At 40.0% G+C, this 23,450-nt stretch overlaps 1 protein-coding gene across 6 annotated transcripts in view; it reads left to right on the top strand.

Annotated features, from left to right (window-relative positions):
- The window catches only part of FYN (FYN proto-oncogene, Src family tyrosine kinase), a 108,748-nt gene that overhangs the window by 30,498 nt on the left and 54,800 nt on the right, over positions 1 to 23,450 (top strand). For 5 of the 6 annotated variants that reach the window (XM_033143623.1, XM_033143621.1, XM_033143620.1 and 2 more), the window contains exon 2: positions 20,893 to 20,965. The exons of the other annotated variant lie outside the window; for it this stretch is intronic. The gene's annotated coding sequence lies outside the window, so the exon portion shown is untranslated. The remainder of the gene's footprint in view (positions 1 to 20,892; positions 20,966 to 23,450) is intronic. 6 annotated transcript variants of the gene reach the window in all.

Genomic DNA, 23,450 nt, shown 5'->3' with positions numbered 1-23,450 from the left:
AGAACCAGACACTTTGGCTTAAGGTGTGTTATATTAACATATGACATTAAGCTAGATATGGCATTAAGCTAGAATTCCTTGGTTGGACATAATGGGGTAACTGTCCTAATACAATCCAGAAATGAAGTGCCACATTGGCATGAGAGAGAGAAAAAACTCACCCTGGCATTTGTTCTGGCTTCATAATCATGGTTTATGAAACCTGGAATGATCATACATCATGCCATTATATGTGAATAGCTAAACCATGGTTTACAAATGTCCAGAACCAGAAACCATGATTTGAAATGGCTTTGTAAACCATAGTTTGCAGTACATCTGTATGATTAGAACATGATTGTGATTATTGCTCCAGAAACCTCCTTACTGTAGAGAGAGAAGTGTTCAAGCAGGCAGAAACTAAAAGCTCACACTGTTGTTTCCTGAGCACAATCTGTTTAGCACTGTGGTTAACACTAGCAGGTTGTATCACTTCAGCTCTTTGCACACACACCCCGTTCAGAACAGAAGGGGGGGTACCCAGTCCTGGCATCCAATGAATAGTATGCATGTTAAGGGGGATTATATAATGTATGAGAGACTGAGCCACTGCAAATAAGAAGAGCAAACAGTGTTTTATGCATTTTAGATTTTAAGGGGGTATTTACTGAGACCTTTCAAGAGATACTGGTCAGGACGCTGCTGGCTGCTCTGGAGGGCACCAGGTTGGTAAAAGTTACCTTGTGAATTCATAGTAACACCTGGGCAAGATATATTCTATGAAGCCTTTGAGTTTGTGTGTGGGTTTAGGTTTTCTGGAAAGTTTATCCAATTATGCTTTACAGGAGGGTTGACAGGGAAGAAGCACCAAAGCACAGCTAGACTAGTGGTGGTGATGCATGTCTTTTTAACTTTTATTTGTGTAGTTGTTTCCTCCTGTTTGTAACTGTATATGGTATTTTCTACTCTTTGGCGTACTTTCAAAGAGAAATGGAAGAATGTCTATTTCAGTGGCATTCAACCAATACAAAAGTGTTAATAAAAGCTAAAGAATATACCCTGAATCTAATTGAGATCCCCGGTGTACTTGAACTTCCTGATTATCTTGCTTCCCTCATTATGTTATTTTAGAAAAATTTCTGTAAGTAAGAAAAAAATGTGCCTGTTTTCTCTGCTGGATGTAGAAACAGCATTAATCACAAGCTTGAACAAAATAATAGGCATTTAAATGCTGATTTCAAGAACAAGGCATAATGAGAGTGAAGGAAGCTGTGCATTACTTCTTGTGTGAGCTGTGTGTGAAAGGAAGGCATTTTATAGGTCTTATCATTGTGAAACATCAGAATGGTTTATTGCAACGTCCTTGTGTTTTGATGATTTTGTGTCAGTTATAGATAAGATGATGAATAGAAAACCATGTAGGTGTGTGTGTGTTTCTTGGCTGCTCTTGCACACAAGTATGTATACAAGAAATGTATAAAAATGGTTTCCCAGACATACATATTTGCAGAGATGGATGTGCTTTTAAACCTCTGGTCTACATTATATTGGTGTTCATTCGAAATCTTTGTTAGCTTTGATTGTGGCAGAGGTGTGAACTGATTTATTTGGTCAGGTTGTATTTCCTCCCTTTTCTTTTCCTCAGTCACTGGGCACTTCCAGACTGTGTCACTGTTTGCTGCTGAGATTCGATCACAGACCATCAAATTCAGGCTACACAATTAGAATTGATTGGAGATATTTTGCAAGAAATTCACTTCTCAAAATCAGATTTTTTGCAAAGAAAAACAGTGAAAGGCCCTGAAAAGTGTGGGACAAAATTTGCTGAACTCCCTGTACACAAATCAGAACAAATCCTCAATAAAGAGCCAGTGTCCTCTTATTTTCATGCAAACAAATTAGTATGAATGTTCAATAAGCAGGTTGCCTGGAAGTATCTCCTCTCTAACTTTTTGTCCTACTTTCAATGTCTCATTTTGTGTCACCCCTTTGCCTGCATATTAAATCCCCACAACCCTTCCCAGGAAAAGAACTGGGGAAAGAACTGTTCAGCAAGAAATATAGATCTGGTACAGCATAGCTTTCATAGGGACACAAGTACATGCATGCAGTTCAGGAAACTAGGTATAGTGACAGCACCAGTTAAACAAAAGTTGATGCTTGAAGCTGGAGGGAAGCTAGGAGCAGCACCTGGTGCTTGAGGGGCCAAGGAGGGCCTCCTACACTTTTAATTTAATACAAATTAAGGCATTTGATTGAAATAGGTCAGCACTTACTCATCTTGGTTTATGGTTCATTACTTGTACAGAAGATTGGATAAAAGAAAATGAAATGTAGATATGAATAACCCTGTAAAAATTTTTAAAAGATTTTAAAATGAGTTGCAGAAATTGCTTGAGCATAGTGTTGTCTTCAGCAAAGTCTGTCTTGTTGATCTCCAAAAACTCATTTTCGTTTACCTGGGCTAAGTTCTACCTGTGTTACTTCATGCATGTATGGAAGTAATTTCCACAGGTATTCTGAAATTTCATGTAATGTGAAGCAGAGAACTCAGTAGCACTTGGTTGTAACGGAAAGAGCAGGGAAGCCTCTCCTTTCCTTCTATGGAGAGACCTTCTGAGACCATCCAAGCTCCTTTAGTACCCTTGGGTTAAGCTCATCAGACCCTGGAATTTGAATTCATTTAAAGTAGCTAGGTGTTCCTTACTACCTATTTTTCCTGTCTTGGGCTGCAGCACCCTCCTTACTTTGTTTATTCTATTATCACAAGGTTGGCACTGCTTTCCTTTTGGGTGAATAAGAACAAAGTAGGTGTTGAGCAGTTCTGCCTTCTCTCTGTCACCCAATAGCATCTCTCAAACACGGCAGATACAAGGCAAATCTTGTGGTCACTGCTCACCCCTATTAAATGCTTCGAAATTGTGGCTACCCTTCCACTCTATCAATTCCAGAGTGCTCTCTTCTGAGCTCTTTGCAATTGTTTAGAATATCTTGCCAGACTTCTAATGTCAAAGGAAAGTAGAACAAGGCTGACATTTGAAGCACATGGTGGCATTTTCTCCTCCTGTGGTGTGATGTAGCTATCTATTGCTCAAGTTCAAAAGAAGACATTAGCGTTACAAGAATGGCTTTGTGTAAGAGATTTAAAAAAACACCCAGTTCAGTTTTTAAAATATGGCTTTTTAAAGCGCAGTTCCTTTAAAAATGAAATAATAATGTTTTGTTATAACTAATAGTGTTCTGGAGGAGTCTTAATTCAGGCTTGCACCTGCAGGCTGTTTTTTGTTTTTTGTTTTGTTTTAACAATGCTCTCTTGGTTAGACCTTTTCTTTTTTTACTCTGTCAGGGTGGGAATTTCTTTTCAGCCTGATGGTTATATGCTCTCAGCAGGAGCCTTCCAAAAGCTGCATGTTGGTAGAGGCAGAGGCAGAAGTGGGTGTAACAATGGATGTGGCTCTTAGCTTTGTACACTGGGCTTCATTCCAGCCATGCAAAAGTTGGAGGTTTCTACACCCACACACCACACACTGTCCATCAAGGCATGCAGGAGGCATTATCACAGCTCCAGTCACACAAGGGCACTCAAGGAGAATGCAGAGGAGAGAGAGTGTGGGGTGTGGCTTGGGGATAAGACATGTGGCCTGGGAAAGAGATGTGGCCTAGGGAGAGTCCTGAGGGCCAGGTAGAGGCACCTGAAGTGCCGCCTTCATGCCTGGGCCTCAGGTTCCCACTATGTGCAATCAGGTATTGGAATTGGCATTGGTTATCATAGTTATCATTCTTACTTATGCTTTACCTAACACTTGAACCAACACAACTTTCTTATGCTCCCCTGTTTTACTCCCCACTTTGTCCTGATACTTTGAAGATTGCTTGTTCAGCTTTGCATTTTATAACTGGTTTTACTTACCTAATAGCCATAGTCGACAAGGAATTTCACAAAAAAGTGAGTGGGCTGGTAAAGTGAGGTATGCTTAGCTCTGTCCATCTCACTTGAATGTTTGTGCTTGGTAGTCAGCTGTTAAGCCTACTAAGAGGCTTTCATGGTAGCTGCAGGTGAGGGTGATCCCTGGTAAGGGGGTCCAAGGGGAGGATTCTGTTGGTATGCCCAGATGGGGGCTAACGGATCACAGGACTTCCCAAATGGCATCCTGTATGGGTTGCCTGTATTTGATACGCATCATATGGGAATTCTTAACCCAAGATTGACCCTGATGAAGTAATCAGCCAGCAATTGGGATGGTTGATTCAGGATACTAAGCCAGTGCTTATGCCAAAGCCACCTGACATCTGTAATCGATAAAGTTTTGGCCATTTCAATCCCAAAAGGTTATCATGTCATTATTGCTTCCTGTGCCTGTACCACAGTGACCCCAGCTTAATGTGACTTGGCCTGCAAAAGACAAATAAAAATGCAGGTTAGTAACTTTTGTGGGCTTATTGACAAGTGCTTGCTACCTGTTTACCTGTCTGCAGGTTCCTAAAACCCATTTCTCATTCCAGGATGGAGCTCTTCCATTGTAGCAATGGGGAATTACAGGAAACCATACTTGCTGCCTTAAAAACACACACACACACACACAATACTGTCAATGTTGTAATCCTGCACAAATCCCACTGAAACTACAGATTCCATCATGGCTGCTTAAGATGCGGTTTTAAATGAAGATGGAACCTTTTTTGGGAACTGTACTGTTTACAAGTTTCATATTCTGATATAAGTTTCTTTTCATTCTGTCTTTTCATTACAAACGTCGCTTATATGACTGTTGAGTAAGCTGGATGAATGTTTCATGAATCTGAATGCCATTTTGAGACTTTGGTATATTTCCCTTTCTATGGCTCCCATACAAAAACAGAAACAAAACCCTCTTGCTCTTGCATTCTCAGTTTCCTTTTCATTGGTTTTTAAATAGTGATAGAATTGAGGCCTCATGTGGACAGTTTGGAGCACTGGCAGCGTTTTGTGAGTAGGGAGAGTTTATATCCTCTAGTTTTCAAGGAGTTGTATATCATTGCAAGGTGAATAACATGAACAGAACTTGCAAGATTTTCTCACACTATATCTGTGGTGTCTTGTCCCTTTATTCCTTGCCATCAGATATCTTTAAGATGAGGACATAATATGATGGAGAGTAGGGTGTTAATATTTGGTCCCTCACAGCTGTCCATAAGGCCTGGCACACAGTGGAAACAACAGGTGTGATTTTCTCTTATCTCTTCCCTTCAGATATGGCAACATATTCCTTAGTGTTTGATTTGCTGAATCCTCTGCAAAGGTAGATAGTGTATATACCCCCCCCTCAACCTAAAGTGTTGCCATTGCCATGCTTTGACCGGTGCTGCCTTGGCTGACAGTAGCCAGATGTGTTAGACCCATTGTCAGGCCCATCCCAATGGAACAGTGGTGGGGACCCTCAGATCCACAGGCCATACTTGGCTTGACAGGACTTCAGATTTGGCCCACAAGGCCATATTCATCAAACCATGCTCATAGAGATGCAGCTGCCAGTGCACATTTGGGTGTGCTCCTGGTTGCGTATTTGCAATGGAAAGCAGAATTCATCTGATGATAGGCAGTAGAGCAGAAGCCTGCTAGAGGTCCCTACTTTGGGACTTCAGAGCATCCAGTCACCTGTTGTTATTTTGATGTCAGGTGATGAACAGGTAGGTACACCTGCACACATGCTAAAATTGGTCTGTGGAGCCAAAAAGGTATCCAGTGCTGCAGTAGAAGGAACACAGGATGAAAGTTCCCTTTAAGCCACCATCCTCTCTGCCAAGAAAAATAGGCACGGCAATTAAGAAGTGTTGTGAAGTTGATTATGACAGTGGAGAGGAGGACACCTCAAACAAGCTGAGGAAGGAGCAGAGATGTGGGTTTCCATAAAATTTTGAATGGAAATTGTGCATATGGTACTGTACTTTGCATCAGAAAATTTCGGTTTGCACTGGAAAATGCCCTAGAGACACATTTATTTTGAAATGTTTCTTTTACTTTTAATATTGTATTTTGCAGTGGGCATTCATTTATTATTAATAGTGAACTCATAAAATGGAAAATTTTGCTTTTCCAGAAAGTTTTCTGCAGCTGAAAATAGGGTGATTAGGAACAGACAGGTGGTGTCACAAGAGAAGGTGGGGGCCTGCAGGAGATCATCAGAGTCTAGTTTGGGTGACTCTCTGCAACCATTTTAAATCAGCTATGGCAGGAAAACTGTTGAACCCAGTTTTGTCTTCACAGTGTGTATCAGAAGTTTAGATAAAGCTCTCTTACACAAAGAGGCTACCAAACCACTACAAAACCAAGAGAAGTCTGTTGTTATGCTGCTTCAGCTGTAAATTAACATTTCCTGTATTCAGTACAGCTATCTGTATTCCACCACATTGTTGGTTGGAGTGCTACACACCATTATACTAATTTCCTGTAACTCCTGTGTTGCTTTTCTAATTCCTTCTAATCCCATTTTTAGTTCGTAGAGCTGTGTCAGGATAGATACTAACAGCAATATTTTGCACTCTACAATCATCGTGGTTTTTGGCAGTCTCTTCATTCACTCACCAAAAGTCGTCCTTTAACATGGTTGGGTAAAACAGCTGTTTTTCTGGGAAGAAAGTGAAGTAAAGATTTGACCACTTCTAATTACCCTACCCCAAGTTAACTATAGCTAGCTATGACTAAGGGTTACATTAACACCAAGCTTAGGCATTACAGGCAGTGACTGTTTTAGGCACATTTTGCCAAACCTGGAAGTCACCCAAAAGTGTCACAGGGCAGGAGCAAAATGGGGTGTTTACAGGGTTTTTTAATGGTGCTTCAAATATACATGATTTCACTCAAACACGCAGTGCCTTGAAACGTAACCATCACATAAATTGAGAGTTGCCTGTATTGTTAATTCTAAACAGTGTTAGCTATGTCTAAGTTCATTGTCAACATAACTTTACACAGAATTAAGACAAATAAGGAGACAATTCATGTTCAGGAGCGATATGGGTCTAATTTGCTGTCCTGTTACTTCTCTGTTTGCCATAAACTTTGCACCCCATTAAAGATACCTAAGTTTCTGATTCCTAGTTGGCAAGTAAAACTTCAAAATATGGAGCATGTCAGTAAATTCAAAGTAACAAAAATAAACAGTTTAGCAGACACAGAATAAATTCAGCATTACAAAAAACAAGCAAGCAAGCAAACTACCACTAGCCTTAAGCATATAGATGAAGTATATATATATATATAAGCAGTTGATGGCATCATTGGAACAGCCCCCAACCATTGGCAATCAGACCCAAGCCTGCTCCAATCTGTAAGGCCCCATATTGGGCTTTCTTTCCTGGAGTGTTGGGGGAAATGGACAGAATGTCAGAAAATACTTATGTATACAAGATAATATTTATTTCTTTATCTATCATATATGGGCCTTACACATACAACTACTAAGTTGTACTCATTATGTTTGCGCGTCCTATGCCGCCTGTTTATTTCCTAGCAAAATTTGAATTTTAAAACAACAACCTTATTTACCAAGACAGTAATTTGCCAGTTGTGCCATTTAGAGTTATGCAGCAGAGGGGTAACAATTAACACATTGTAGAGAAGAGTGGGGATGTAGTCTATGTTACATAGAAGGTCTGTAACAGAAACCTATTGAGTACATTTTAAAAGTACTACAGTGCCAGGAAGTGCCAAAGGATATTTGGACACATGAAAATGCGTCCAGCTGCTTAGAGGAGAAAAAGACCCTGGTAGGATTGTATTTTGTCCATTAGGCATCTGTCAGCAAGTAGACACTATGAATCCAATATTACTATGACATTAAAAAAGCAACCAATAAGTTTTATAGATTGGTTTCACAGAGTTAATTGCATTTTTACAGCATGATCCTTTGCATGTCTAACTTGAAGTAAGCCACACCGAGTTTTCAAGTAACTGTGCTTAGTGTTGCTGCCATAGAAAAGTAATCTCTTTCAGGCAATATTTCTTTTCATGCCATTGAGCTCTAGACTAAGAATAGGATTGCTATGAAAAATGAACGGTTTGAACAGCTGGGACTCACAGTTGCTTGCTCCGACACTTTTCCTTTTCTTTTTTGGAGAGAGTATGTGAGGGACGAATCTTCAAACACCATGTTGATGCTGGCTCCCTATAGGGAATTTAGCTATTGAGAAGCCGTTTTGTGGAACATTTGCTACATGTCAGCATTCTGAACTTCAGAGTAAATATTGTAGCTCCCCAAGGTTTCCTTCCTCTGAAGCAAGGCCTGAAATAAAATCACATTAACAAATGAAACCTTTTGTTTGTCATCATTACTTATAGCTGTATGTCCAATACATGCAAGGAAAATAAATATCTGAAAGCACACAATATGCATTCCCAAAACTTGAGCTTTGATGGCCCTATACACTACAGTACCATTTAACTAGGAAGGCTCTAGGACTTGTCCATGTGCACAGAATATTTTGTCATGGGCACAAAAGGCTTTTCGGGGCTGCGGTACAAATAAGCAGAATTGGATTGGGCAGTGGCATGCTGAGGCATGTCATCAAAAATGTATGTTCTGTGTAGACAGTGAAGGAAGCTGCGTAGAAAGCTTCAGTGAAGGAAAATTGAAATCCCAATGTGTAGGGATGCCATGTGTGATAATCACATGGCTGTGGTGGGAAGGTAAAGGGTGTTTCCATGTGCTTTGGCTTCCATCATGGTGTTTCGTTGCACCAGAAGTGGTTTAGTCATGCTGGCCACATGACCTGGAAAGCTGTCTGTGGACAAACGCCGGCTGCCTCAGCTGAAAGTGAGATGAGCATCGCAACCCCATAGTCGCCTTTGACTGGACTTAACTGTCCAGGGGTCCTTTACCTTTTTACCTATTTTACTGTATGCAAGATTTATAGGAGCCAGTAAACTGCATGCAGTTGTGTCTTTGCAGGCACAACACGTATGTGCACAAGGTGTAAGGTAAAGGTAAAGGGACCCTGACCATTAGGTCCAGTCATGTCCGACTCTGGGATTGCGGCGCACAAGGTGTGTAGGCAGATATTCAGTCATCACGTTGTACTTTGTGGGTTTTAACACTCTTTCCTGTGCCGAATTGCTTTCCAGACAGGAAATGTATCACATTGTGACAGAGCACTCTGTGCGAACCACAAACGCTCTTGAGTCTAGGCTGATGAAAAACATCAACCTAGCAAGAAGTAAGAAGCCAGCCATAGGCACAATAAGTACATGAATTGTCTTGGATCCAAATGTGAATTGCAGTCCACAAAAATTTCTAATGCTGGTTGTAAATGTAAGTAGATTACTGTATTTTTTGAATTACAATTTCAAAATATTGGATAATATATGTTCTCCTTCAAAGCAACAGGAATTTTGGACTTGCAACATGGACAGACATTTTGCTCTTATGTTTCTTAAGCACTCAATATTTTAAGGAATGGTAGGGTGTAGTTCAGTCTTGAGTCGGGGTGGCTCATGGTAACACTGCTACAAATAACGTGAAATGCAATTCTTAAACCTACTGCTTAGCTTAAATCTACTGCTTGTGGACATGCTTTAGCCCTGATACTCAGTGGTGTAGATGAGGGAAGGTAGTTCTAATGAACTACTTTGAAGCACAGCTCTAAATGGGCTTTCTAAATAATATCAGAAAAGGCTTCTATTTCAGTCAGGCTGCTTGCCTGACATCAGAAGGGAAGGGAAGGGGAAGAACACATGACATGCCTGCAAAATGCTCCAGGTTCAGTTCCCAGGATCCCCAGTTAGAAGGATCACAGATACCAGCCTGGGAAAGACTTGACCCAAGACCTTGGAGAGGTGATACCAATTAGAACAGACAGTACAGAGGAGGGTGGAACAATGGTCAGAGTTGGTGTAATGCAACTTCATACTTTCAATTCATGATTCTGATATTCAACAAAGCTCATCTTGTTGTTTGTAAAAAAAAACCCAAACCCTCAGAATGAAATTACACTTAAATAACAGTAAAGCTCCAAGTAAAGTTACAGGGTAAAAAGCGTTTCCGTGCTCTCTGGCTTACATCATGGTGTTCTGTTGCACCAGAAGCGGTTTAGTCATGCTGGCCACATGACCCGGAAAGCTTTCTGTAGACAAACGCCTGCTCCCTTGGCCTGAAAGCAAGATGAGCACTGCACTCCATAATCGCCTTTGACTGGACTTAACCGTCCAGGGGTCCTTTACCTTTTACCTTACAATTCATGCAAATAATATAGTGGTTTTTTAAAAATTTAAAGGCCAAACAACATATTAATCAGAAAAAAGGCTGAATTGAAATACATGCCAAGAGAAAGTGGACCCAGTGAGTGTCTTTAGTACATCCCATCGCCTGAGGGGAACCACCAGGAAGGACCATTATCTGAAGGAAAGGGTACTCTTAACAGGACCGCCTCTAATGATCTTAAAGTGTATGGAGAGATGGTGGTTCTTAAGATAGCCTGGTACTAAATGATGTAGATGTTAATAGCAAATAAATACCATCATTTCTGCAGTGTTTGAGAACCAGAATAGATATTGAGAACAGAAGGTAATATGTTTCCAGTGGCCGCTCTGTATTGCAACATCTGAACACAATCAGAGTTACTATACCTTGGTCTGAGCCTATGTCTGTGATCTAGCAACTGGAGTCTTGTAACTCTAGCAGCCCCAGTGCATCTTCAGAGCTCTGCTTCTGCAATTCTTTTTTGAACAAAAGACAAAGGCTTCTGCTGTTCTTTCTTACATGAAGAAAAAAGCTTGGCTTGTGAGGTAGAGAATTTCTCTACACACCCACACACAGAGAGACACAGAGAAGAGAGAGAGTCTCTCTGCAAAAACAGAAAATCGTTTTAAATTTGATTAAATCCTTAGTAGATTTAAGGGAATGAAATGGCCTGAAAAATGCATTTAAATTTTTTGAATTAGTATGTGCAAGTGGACAATGATTTTCTTCTGCTCTTGGAAAGTGATTTGTACTGAGCACTTGATCTGTGGACCATATGAACTGTGTGGCTGATAGACTAGTAGTAACTGCAGTAGATACTGCAGCAAAATATTTTCCCTGATTAGAACACAACAGAGACAGTCCTAAGCAATCAGCTCTGATATGAAAAATAATTGATAATACTGTGCAAGTATAAGAATGCTGCTGTGTTCAGCACAGTTTTGCTGGAAACACAGTGAGATTCTGTGTCTGCTGGTGGTAGAATATGTGTAATGGAACAAGAACTTGTAAGTTGTAAGTTATTTTCAAAATAGTTTTCAAGTTGTGAAATGTGATTCCTTAAAAAGGGCAGTCACCAAGTACGGTTCATGCTATAAACAACTCACTCTATTGACATAAGTTCATTCATTGAAAGAATCCTATAAATGGGGTTTTTGTTCCCATCTGCAAAATGCCTGGTATGTGCTGCCTCATAGTATGTGCCTGTTTCAGTGTGAGCTCTTGCCTCCTCAAGGGCAACCAGGGAAGACTATATAGTGAATTATTTGTAATGCAGTTAGCTTAGCTATCTTGTAAGGAGTTATGATTTCTAGGTTCGACTTTCACATAAGGCATACTATAAATTTAAACAAATGAATTAACAGTCTTGACAGTGTTTACATGATCAGTTGTTTGGGAATAACATCAATCCCTGATCTTGTCTCAGTTTCAATATTTGTTGTGGTTGGAGGAGGGGGATCAGCAGCTAAAATGATTTTAAAGAGAAAGCAGGGGTTGTTGACTTGTGTTTCTTTCATTCAGTGTAAAGAGACGATATCTGAATAAAAATGGAGGCAAGTGGAACTTGCCATGAATCGTTTAGTGTGCCACAATGGCTGGTCGGCATTCTGTGACCCCTGAGCGTGCTTTCAATTTGATCTAACTCTGTACACAGTTTGTGACAAGTTTAGAAGGCAACTGTCTTCCTGTTAACTTTGGTAGCCTCCTGGCTACAGTCTGAAACATTTGGTATGAAGTTTTTTATTATGGAATTGTTTGGAAGACTGTGGGTTATATTCTTGAAGGATTCCTGGCCTGCTATTTTTTGTATTATGCTAGAACTAATGCTTTTTTACCCAAGGAATTATTAAAACTTTCATTCTCATGAATGATAAGACACTCGTTTCTAACTGGAGTCAAACAGTAGTTTAAGAAAGTTGAACACAGTGTGAGGGAAGCATTGTTTCTCATGGTATACATCCTCATTTATTTTGACCTGCTGCTATCTTGGCCAGACATGTTCTGCAGATTTTTTTAAAAAAAACCTACCAAAAAGTTGTGACCAGAGAGAACAGTGGGATTAGTATACATGCCACAGGCAGCAATACTTTCCCCATCCCAATTTCAACACTGCCGTTTATAATATGCAATTTAAAAAGCTCTAAAAACAGCAACAAAATAGTTCATCTCAAATCTAATGAATACAAATATATTCTGCAGCCAAAGCATAGCCCCTTGCTTGAATGTTTTGTTTTCTTAATTTCTTAATCAGACCACTGAATTTGAATGCTTAAATATTAGCAATTTTTTGACAGATTGAATTGTTCAGAATTGCAAGGCACAGCTAGGAGGTAACAGTGGCAATTAGGGGAGCTACTTGAGGCATGCCTAAGGGCTTGTGTGTCCTTCAGGACTCAGGAGTTTTCTTGGAAAAGCAACATCCATCCGTCATGCTGTAGCATAAACTGATTCTGAAGCACTATTGAACTTCAAAAGTGATGTGGCATGTAGTATGTGAGACTGATGTTGTGGGCTCCAGGCACAGTAAAGCAACGGCTGGTGGGCCAAGGCATGGTGAAATTGCAAATAAACAGAGGACAACTACTTGGGATATAAAACAGGCCACAACTTTATTGATTACAGGCACATGCCTTGGGTGTGTATCCTGGCTCAAACTGCCTGTCTGCTGCTTTATTGTTTGACAGAATTAACCAATGCACAATGCTGTGAACGCAGATCCACACACCCACCCCAGGCAGCCTGGAGACTTGCTCTGCCACTGAGATTTCGGGTTCTCATTCACTTTCTTGCCGACTCCTACATACTTGCAACTGTCTATGACTGGAAGCCGTAGTGCTACCTGGAGTAAGAAGGATACTATAAAACATGCCTGGTATTTTCATGTGTTTCTGGCAGTATCTGTGGTACTCTGAAGCCACTTAAGAGAAGGTTAGATAGACATTTCTTCTATTTATTTTAAGGCCATGATTCAGTAGTGTGCTTCTGTTCATTTGCAGGCCCCATTTCATCCATGACCAGTTCCTCACCACTTAATTATGTGATACAGTCGTGTGCCACTTGATCTCAAACATGATCATTATTATGAAATGTTTATCATTGCAATTCTTAGATGCGGTTAAGATATGTATAGTATCTCTTTGTTTTTCAAGGGTGCATTTTTGTCATATGAAAACTATCCTACGTGATAGCACCTGACATCTACCCAAAACAAGGCAAGTAGTTTGTCTTGCTATCTTGATTTCACCACAATAACGTTTTGCATTGTCAGGAGAAAGATCTGGCTTGTCTAGACTTGCTGTATCTAGTAATATTGTTGTGATGTACAGTTTGCTGATGCTTGGGAAAGAGATAATTTCCCTCAGAAGAGTCCTGATTGCTGTGTTTGGAGTCACCCTACTGATCCTTCCTTTTGTTTTGGGCTTTTTTCATATTATAGAACCTTAATTATTGCAATTACTGTTTTAAAGCAAGAATGGAAAACCTGTGGCCCTCCAGATGTTGCCAGACTACAGCTTTCATCATTCCTGGTCATGCTGTATTGCTGCTGATGGGAGTTGTAGTCAGTAATATCCGGAGAGGTTAGCCATCCTGTTTCAATTGTCCATCAATTTTTATTTTAATGTGAGCTGGTTTTTTGTATTGCTTTGTCATTTCTCTGGAATCCTTGGAATTAAGGGCAATCTAAAGGTCTAATAATAATAATAGGTTAAAGCAACATAGGGCACAAGGAGAAGGGGACGACAGAGGATGAGATGGTTTAGGACAGTGTTCTCGAAGCTACTAAATGAGTTTGGCCAAACTGCGGGAGGCAGTGAAGGATAGGAGTGCCTGGCGTGCTCTGGTCCATGGGGTCACGAAGAGTCGGACACGGATCTGTAACGACCCTTCTGAACAACAAAAGCAACATATATCTGTTGGAATCATAAAGGGCCCAAGCCTTTCCAGTTCTGCTAAGCATCTCTCATAGTTACGATTACGTTTCTCTTTTCAGCATCTGTTGGTGCCCTCTAGTTGGAAAATTCTTTTTGTATTCACATTGGATTTGAACTTGTTATTATGTATGCAATTGTTTATATATTTTAATCGTTTTGCAAAATCACTTTAAATGCTTCATAGGAAATGATTCAAAAATGGAATAAATAATCACAACAATATAATAATACCATTTTGGGGAACAAATATTGATCTGTCCATGTCACTGCTTCTTCCAGACTGTTTTTAGCTGCTACCCATAAAATGAGTAGCAACATAACAGCAAAAACTGATAACTGTATTCCCAGAGATAGCTTGTGATTTTTTTTCCCACACTAAGCACTGAAGGTGGCTAACAATAAAAACATAACATAGATAAAATAATTACAATTAGAGCACTCATTTGCATCATCATTTGGTAGCAATACAAATGATTTACAATACATAATAATAGAAATAATATAAGGGAATGCTTCAACTTGATTAATATTCCAAATCCAGAGTTCGGGAGAGAGGAGGAAGGGGCAGAGGAACTCATTGAGCTAGAGTTGCTTCATAGCATCATGGGATTGTAGAGTTGGAAGGGACCCTGGGGGCTATGTGTCAGAGTTGCTTAAATCAGATTCAGTGGCCTTCAGCGTTTCATGGTTTCAGTTTTCCATTCCAGATTTAAAAACCATATTTTATTAAGCTTGGAAGAACTATCCTGGTTAATTTACCAACATTAAACCATGGTTCCACATTTTGAGGGGAGCACATGTGAGCCCTGTGCATGTTCCTGGTTTCATAAACCATGGTTTATGATGCCTGGAGCATTACATCTGACCCAGTATCTTCTGCATTCATAGCTGTCAACTTTTCCCTTTTCTTGTGAGGAATCCTATTCGGAATAAGGGAATTTCCCTTTAAAAAAAGGGAAAAGTTGACAGCTATGTCTGCATTAGCATGGCCCAGACCTGCAAACAAAATATCTTGGTACCACTGTAAGGGCTGCCTCTTGGAATCTGAATATATCATACTGTATTTGGCTTTTCTTCCAATTAGTTCAATTTTTTAAAATAAATAAAAGTGTGTGGTTATCTAACCAATTTCATTGGCAGTTATGGAAGCATTTTTCTTTTGCAAAAGCTGAGCTACTCTGTAGCTAACCAGCTAATTAACATAAGCAAGATAATTCTTTGCAGATTTATTAGAGTTTCTGAGCAGAGCAGGAAGAAGTCAAAGGGAAATAAGAAATTCCAGTAATTATTGTTTTCTGCTTTGCATAATGTGATCTGAATGAAATCAAGTAATAAAACATCTCATTTATCTTTAGACTTTCCTTTCACTGTTGTTTGGGGGTAGAAGGATTCTAGGTCAGGGGGAAATATAGTTGTCGCCTTGGTTTTCAAATCTATTAGACATGGGAAAATTCTTTCTCCTTAGTGTTTATAGCTGGGAGTGGTGGACAGTAAAAATGCAGACATTGGCTTATAATATATATATCTATATATTTCTGAGTTTTCTATCTACTTCAGTACTGATCTATCACAAAATAACTCTGAAATAGTAATCTGACCTCCCAAAAATAAGTGAATCAGCATCAGTCTGTAAGAATACATTACTTATTGTTTCTTCTGTACATACACCGCAGCTCTTTTCATATTTAATTTATGTGCCCACTCTATAGTTTGCTGAACAAATCAGATATCACTCTATTGGTTTTTTTGTTGTTCAGTCGTTCAGTCATGTCCGACTCTTCGTGACCCCATGGACCAGAGCACGCCAGGCACGCCTATCCTTCACTGCCTCTCGCAGTTTGGCCAAACTCATGTTAGTAGCTTCGAGAACACTGTCCAACCATCTCATCCTCTGTCGTCCCCTTCTCCTTGTGCCCTCCATCTTTCCCAACATCAGGGTCTTTTCTAGGGAGTCTTCTCTTCTCATGAGGTGGCCAAAGTACTGGAGCCTCAACTTCAGGATCTGTCCTTCTAGTGAGCACTCAGGGCTGATTTCTTTGAGAATGGATAGGTTTGATCTTCTTGCAGTCCATGGGACTCTCAAGAGTCTCCTCCAGCACCATAATTCAAAAGCATCAATTCTTCGGCGATCAGCCTTCTTGATGGTCCAGCTCTCACTTCTGTACATTATTATTGGTTTATCAGCATAATGTTTTTTTAAAAAAACTACTAGTCTTGCTACTAGTATTTCAGAAAAAACAAGTCCAATATGTTAGGGGATGAACATCCCTGAATACAGGGGGTTTTGCTTCTGAGTATAACCATGCATAGGATTGTGCCGCACGTTCTTAAATTACAGCATCATAATTTGTTGATCACTGTTTTTGAGTGCTTGAAACAAAAATCAAGTACAAAAATAAAATCTTTCTACTTCATTCTTACAAAGCAATGCCTCTAGGAGCATGTGATTCAACCATAGCCAACATATTATTTAAACACGACCATAATACATAAAAAAACCAAAATAAAACAGACCAGCAGAAAAACAATGGCTTAGATTTGAAGAAGAAAAAATAGACAGAAGCTCATGGAAGGGGTTTTTCCTTTCCCTCTGAACACCCTCCCCTTTGTGCTGTGAAAAGGTTCCTGAACAGCATGAGAATGGCATGGGGAGCAGGTGTTGGAAGAAGGAATTATCCAAAATCAGACAGAGGCATTTTGCATGAGGGAAATTATCATTTTGCACAATTCAAACATTCACTTTGTGGTTCTTAGGATGCAAACGATTGCAGGTCATGTTAAAACACACTGTAAAAGCCAGCAATAAAAAGATCTGCCCCCAACCCCAAGAGTCTTTACCTGATACCCAGAAGATACTGCAAACCTCCCTGGGGAGAGAGTGTCACAGGCAGGGCAGCTGTCACAGGTTACAACCTGCCTAACATCTAAAGAGGGACCCAAAGACTAGCGTCCAAGGAGGATCTTAATTGCAGGGCATGCTAATGTGGGATGAAGTCATAACTTGCATGTGTGTGTGTGTGTGTGTAGGTGGGTAGGTGTGTGTATCATTAAAACATAGATAATAGAACTCTTTTTACATATGCCATTCAAAATATATTTTAAAAAACACCCCTGTGAAGCACTCTTGCCACTCATGCAGAGACTCAGTTTTTTATTTATTTATTTGTCTTGTATATTTATGTATTTACATTCATATCCTGCCTTTCTTTCGTCATGGAACGCAAGGTGGAAATACATGTGGTTCCCAGGCAATCTCTCATGTGCCTTCATTCAGACCATACCCTGAGATATATTTAGAGACCACTATACCTCTTGCCTCCCCAACATCTGCACTAGGTACTGAGCTGCCACAGCTCTCCTCACACTCTAGATTGTATAATGAATATTCACTTCAAGGAAACGCCATGCTTGCCTCGTGGCTTCTATGGAAACATCCACACTTTCCATGAGATGTGTTATTTGGTGTAATAAGCTGATTTACTGATTTTTTGTGATGAATTTTGTACTTTCGGGTTGGGTTTTTGTTGTTGATCTTAAGCTGTTCACTGCCATAATATTTTTTTTTCTTAAAGTCAGCAATACATTTTTCCAGGGGAGAGGGAAATAAATAGGGCACTTTTCAGAGTAACAGTATTGCATGTAGGAGCTTAAGGAAAATGTTTTTTTTTTCCTGGATTGCTTTATGGTGCATATCAAGAGAGCCTCTGCTTGAAATGAATAGTTGAGCTGTGGCAGAGCATATGTGGAGTAGGCATGGGTGAGAAAAGAAGCTGGTCTATAGCCTGGTTCACAGGTCAAATTAAACTACAGTTTGAAACAAACAATGGTTTAATGTGAATAAGAAGCTTGCTAGTACACGGTGTACAGATGTCCCCATGGTGCTCCTTCTGCACTGCTGCTGTTTCCGTACCATAAACAAACCAAACCAATGTTATCAAAACCTGGGCTTCTGGGTTGATTCTGCCCCAACAAACTACATGTGGTAACCATAGGCTGTTCTTGACTCACCACTCATGGTTTGTTTGGGAAAAGCAAACCATAAGCCTGGGTTGAGATGACACAACTCTCCCAGATGATACAGAGTCCAGGGGTCAGCAGGGGGCCGGTCCACTGTCCCTCAGACCTTGTGGGGGGCCAGACTATATTTTTTTTGTGGGGGATGAACCAATTCCTATGCCCCACAAATAACTCAGAGGTGCATATTAAATAAAAGGACACATTCTACTCATGTAAAAACATGCTGATTCCCAGACCGTCCATGGGCCAGATTTAGAAGGCAATTGGGCCAGATCCGGCCCCCAGGCCTTAGTTTGCCTACCCATGACACAGAGACTGCTTTGCTTCATGGCAGTAGCAGGAGGTGCGCCCTGGGAACAAGTACTCTGCTAATTCACATTAAAGCATAGTTGATTTAAAACTATGTTTAATTAATAGTTTGTGTGAACTGGGCCTTTGTGTAGGCCAAGCAGGATTATGCCTTCGGTCTTTAGTCATATGTACCTTAAACACAATTGTTATCCTTTTCTCAATGCTGAGGAAACAGTTTTGAACTAACTGTAGAGAATGTACTGTACCTCTGTTCTCTTCCTTAGTCTTCAGGCATTCAATGGCATTGTACCTCTTTCTCCAACCACTCCAAGATCTTGCTTGCTCTGTTTCTCAGATATTATACTACCACCAGGGGCGTAGCAAGGGGGGGGCGTAGGGGGCGGACCGCACCATGTTCCATAATGGAGGGGGTGATAAATTATCAAGGAACAATTACTGCTCTACTAGGGTGGTTCATTAAAAAAAAAAATTATGCCTGCTCCAAAGGTCTTATCTTACTATACTAGGGATTATATAGCTACCGTATATACTTGAGTATAAGCCTAGTTTTTCAGCACACTTTTTGTGCTTTAAAAGCTGCCCTCGGCTTATACTCAAGTCAACCATTCCTTAAGAAGTGTACAAGAACGGTGGTTATTTACTCTCCCCAGGCAGCTTGTTCCATTCCTGAACTGCTCACATAAATGCAAACTTTAGACCCCAGAAGGCAGAAAGCCTATCAGTTAAGGATGTATTAAAACACCACAGGTGCTCACTTTCCCTGGCTCCTGCTTAAACAGGACAGGATCCCAGCCTTCTCTGTATAACACAAGGGAACATTGCACTGTGGGTTAAACCACAGAGCCCTAGGGCTTGCTGATCAGAAGAATGGCGGTTCGAAACCCTGCGACGGGGTGAGCTCCACAGCAGCAAAGGAGGAAGAGGAAGGAGCAGCCCAAAGGGCTGCTTTGGGCTGCTCGTTCCTCCTCTACCACAGTGGCAAAGGTGAACCGGCTTATACTTGAGTCAATAAGCTTTCCCACATTTTTGTAGGGAAATTAGGTGCCTCGGCTTATATTTGGGTCGACTTATACTCGAGTATATACGGTATATATGAAATGTCATGCGTATTGGTTAATATCTTGACCCTCCTCCACCAAAATAGCTGTTTACTTGGCTGTTTTCCTATGTCATGAAGGCTGAAATTTCAGTTCAGTGGAGCACTTACTGTTCCCAACCCTAACCCTGTGGAAAGCCATCTAATTAGACTTTAATTTGCTTTTGAGATGTTTTTAGGAGGTAATTTAATTATTGTTTGATTTTATACCAATGTTATGTATCTGATGTTAGCCACCCTGAGCCCGACTTCGGCCGGGAAGGGCGGGATATAAATAAAAGTTTTTTATTATTATTACTTGTTATTATTCCTTTGTAAGAAAATATGAAATAACGTAAAACCATTTTTGCAGGGGGGAATCAATGGAGGGGGGGTGACAAGAAATTTTCCGCACTGGGTACCACCTGACCTTCCTATGCCTCTGACTACCACAAAACACAGGCTCTTCTTTTCCCCAATGATTATTGCCATAAAAATTGTTCTGACAGCGCTGCTTGTCTGCACTGCAAGCTGTTCTGTCTATGTATATAGCCTAAGGAAAGAACTCAAGTAGCTGTCATGAAAAAAATTAGTTAACTTTGGTGAAATAGTGGCACCTGTCCATTTTACCCTTCTTACTTCTTACAGTGCCCAAGTAATGCCATGTCTGTTTGTAAGGCCTTCAGTAACTGGAAAATTGTTTCCAGTTATGATCATGGACTTATTGTATTGCTTATTTGTGATTTTGTATAACGATAAAGGGTAAACCTGTTACAGCAAACTGTAACTTTGCAGAAAGATACAACTGCAGCAGTGTGGGAAACCAATTTGCAGACTCCATACTTAAAACTACTTTGTTGCATATGATTGAGACACTTTATTGCTATGTGAAACAGCAACATGCCGATAACTGAGCAGGTCTGAAGGAATGAATTGTATTTATTGTAACACTTTTCTTTGCTGGATGGGGCCTTTTAACAATATGTGAAAATTCCAATTATGTCGGCATTGTAATTTTGAGGGGTATATTATTTTTGGTTTCATCACAGACCCTATGTTTCGTTAATAACACTCAAAGTAATCTCAAGTATACCTTTTACACAGAGGAAAAATTAATACTGTGAAAGAAAGATTGGACAATGCCTTCACCCACTGGTTCTACTCTCTTGGTCGTTGGTAACTCCATATTGGCATTTTTTTAAAAATTGAAAAACAGGTCAACTCCCTGTGTTGGTGTTATGCTCCAGCCCAATCCAAAGATTGTTATAAAAGGAGTTTTGTTAGAAACACCAGAGTTGTTCGGCACTGTGTAAGTAAATAATGATGGAAGTACATAACTGAGCAATTCCCTCTTTTGTTGCAGGACCAGTCTTACAGAAGCTCTTGAAAAAATGTGGTGAATAAAAATTTGGTCTGTTTACAGGGGGGAAATTCTGGTAAGTAACTCTATATCTTACGCTTTTGTAGTTGTGCCCGTTAAATTGTTTCAACTGTTCTGCTTTAATTTCTACTTAGATAGGAAACCTATAATTTTACAAAGTTGGTTACTGGTGTGGGCAGTATTTTCCTCCTTTTCTATTTTCCTTTATTTTAGTTTTGCATGAAGACTTTTGGGTTATAATGAGAAGTCTTGAAAGAAATCAAGCTGAGCCTTGAGGCAAGGAATGCACTAGACAGTTTAATTTCTGAAACAGCTTCCACTTATTGTGCTGTGGCTTTTACAAAGTACTTAAAAGCCTTGGAGCTAAAATCTAAGGGAGGGATATTATAAAGGTTTGCCTTAAAAAAGAAATTTCCTATGGCATCATGCAAACTTGTGTTATGGTTCAGATATAACTATTTTTAAAAGGTTGATATAAATGATTTTGTAACAGTGTGGAGACTGACATACCACATCTGTTTCTTATCTCTTGTACCGTGTCTTTTTCACATAGGACTGATTTTTTTTTATAATGTTACTCCTTGTTATATCAGACAATGGCATATAAAACTCCCTAGAGATGATCCTTGCAGATTTCTCATTGGAGGATAGGACTTCCCATATAATTCTACTTTTTGTTCATCAATTTCCTAGTGTGGTGACTGAAATTAGTAACTCTTGTTAGAGGCTTGGAAAGAGGTGGAAGATATTAGTGTCTAAACAATTGGTTTCCCCCCCCTCCCCCAGGAAAGAAGAGTAATAAATCTATATGTGTAGGTGGTAGTTGCCAGTCATCAGAGTGTTCATTTGAATACTTTATAAAAGGGTGCCATATTACAGCAACATCGTCCATATCAGTTGCATTGTTCAGGGCATGTACTCTCTTAGTTTTTCAGATAAAGCAATTGTCCATATGTTCTGCTTCCATTGTGTGATGTGTAGATGATCCAGTCCTTACCAAATTTTTATTTATACTTTTTGCTATGAGCAATCATGCTGCTACCAGAAGAAAAGTGATAAGTTCCTTATGCAATAATTTGAGTGTCTTTAAAAAATTGTTAATAAACCTAGGCATGGGTTGCATTGTACATTGTGATTCATACTTTTGCTTATTTCTGTAAATAACCTTTCCCCCAAATGGCTGCACTAATTCCCATGTCCATCACATATGCAAAGTCATGCCAATTACCTTGCACCATCTCCAGCATGCTGAAGAGGATGTTTTCTCTATATAACTGAGATTTATAAGTGTTACATGCCATGTATCTTTTAACTTAAAAAAATAGCCCAAGGGGGGGGGACCACAAGCACCACTTTGCCCTCTCTTCTACCCTTTTGCTGCCTGCTCATCAGGACTTTGGATATCTTACATCCTCTGCCATCAGTTTTCACCCTACACAACCGTTCAGTAGGATTGCTCTGCAAAAGCAACATACATTCATTTCCATATCACTAAGCATGGCGCTGTGGTCTAAACCACTGAGCCTAGGGCTTGCTGATCAGAAGGTCGGCGGTTCGAATCCCCGCAACAGGGTGAGCTCCCGTTGTTCAGTCCCAGCTCCTGCCCACCTAGCAGTTCGAAAGCATGTCTAAGTGCAAGTAGATAAATAGGTACCGCTCCAGCGGGAAGGTAAACGGTGTTTCTGTGCACTGCTCTGGTTCGCCAGAAGCGGCTTAGTCATGCTGGCCACATGACCCGGAAGCTGTCTGCGGACAAACACCGGCTCCCATGGCCTATAGAGCAAGATGAGTGGCGCAACCCCAGAGTCGTCCGCAACTGGACTTAACTGTCAAGGGTACCTTTACCTTAAGCATGGCATACTAGTGCCTTGACATAAGTATGTGATTTATTTAAAGATATTTATGGCTTTTCTGTACGCTCATATGCACAACCTCAACAGTAAGGATGTGACCTCAGTGAGAAAACTACACATTGCTTGCTGACTAAAAGATCTCTCCAGGTTTTTCTTTTAATCTCTTTGGCACATGAATTATGAAAACAGCATTGGAGCTTGGTGTGATTTTTAAAAAATGAATAACACATGATGAAATATTTTTATAGGGTTACCGGTACTTATTAATCAGGTTGCTGAGCTCAAATTAAGACAGAAGCCTGGGAAAGTATCCAGGCTGACCAGTGACAGGAACTGGAATAATGATGCTCATGTGCTAGGTTTAAAAAAAAATGCCCAGGAGGACTTTCATCATAGCTATTTAAAAAGAAGCATCTGTTCTATGTATGTATAGCACTTGGACTTAGGATGTGTTCCTGCTTATTGTCTCATTTCTCAAGGATTATTTGGTTCTGATGGTAGTACTGAAGAGAGATAATTATGGGTAAGATAGTTGTGGTCATTGTTAGGATTTGTTCATATAAATCATAAGGTAGAAAAGCTTATCTAGTATGATATTGATGCACAGTTTTATATTAATACTGTTTCAAAGGGTGATTCTGCATTCTTTCTAATGCCTATTTAGTATTTTAAACACTATGAATAGGA

Source organism: Lacerta agilis, chromosome 3, assembly GCF_009819535.1.
Source record: "Lacerta agilis isolate rLacAgi1 chromosome 3, rLacAgi1.pri, whole genome shotgun sequence".
NCBI classification, from domain to species: domain Eukaryota; kingdom Metazoa; phylum Chordata; class Lepidosauria; order Squamata; family Lacertidae; genus Lacerta; species Lacerta agilis.
The sequence above is the reverse complement of the archived record's forward strand: the minus strand, read 5'-3'. Positions and strand labels throughout refer to the sequence as shown.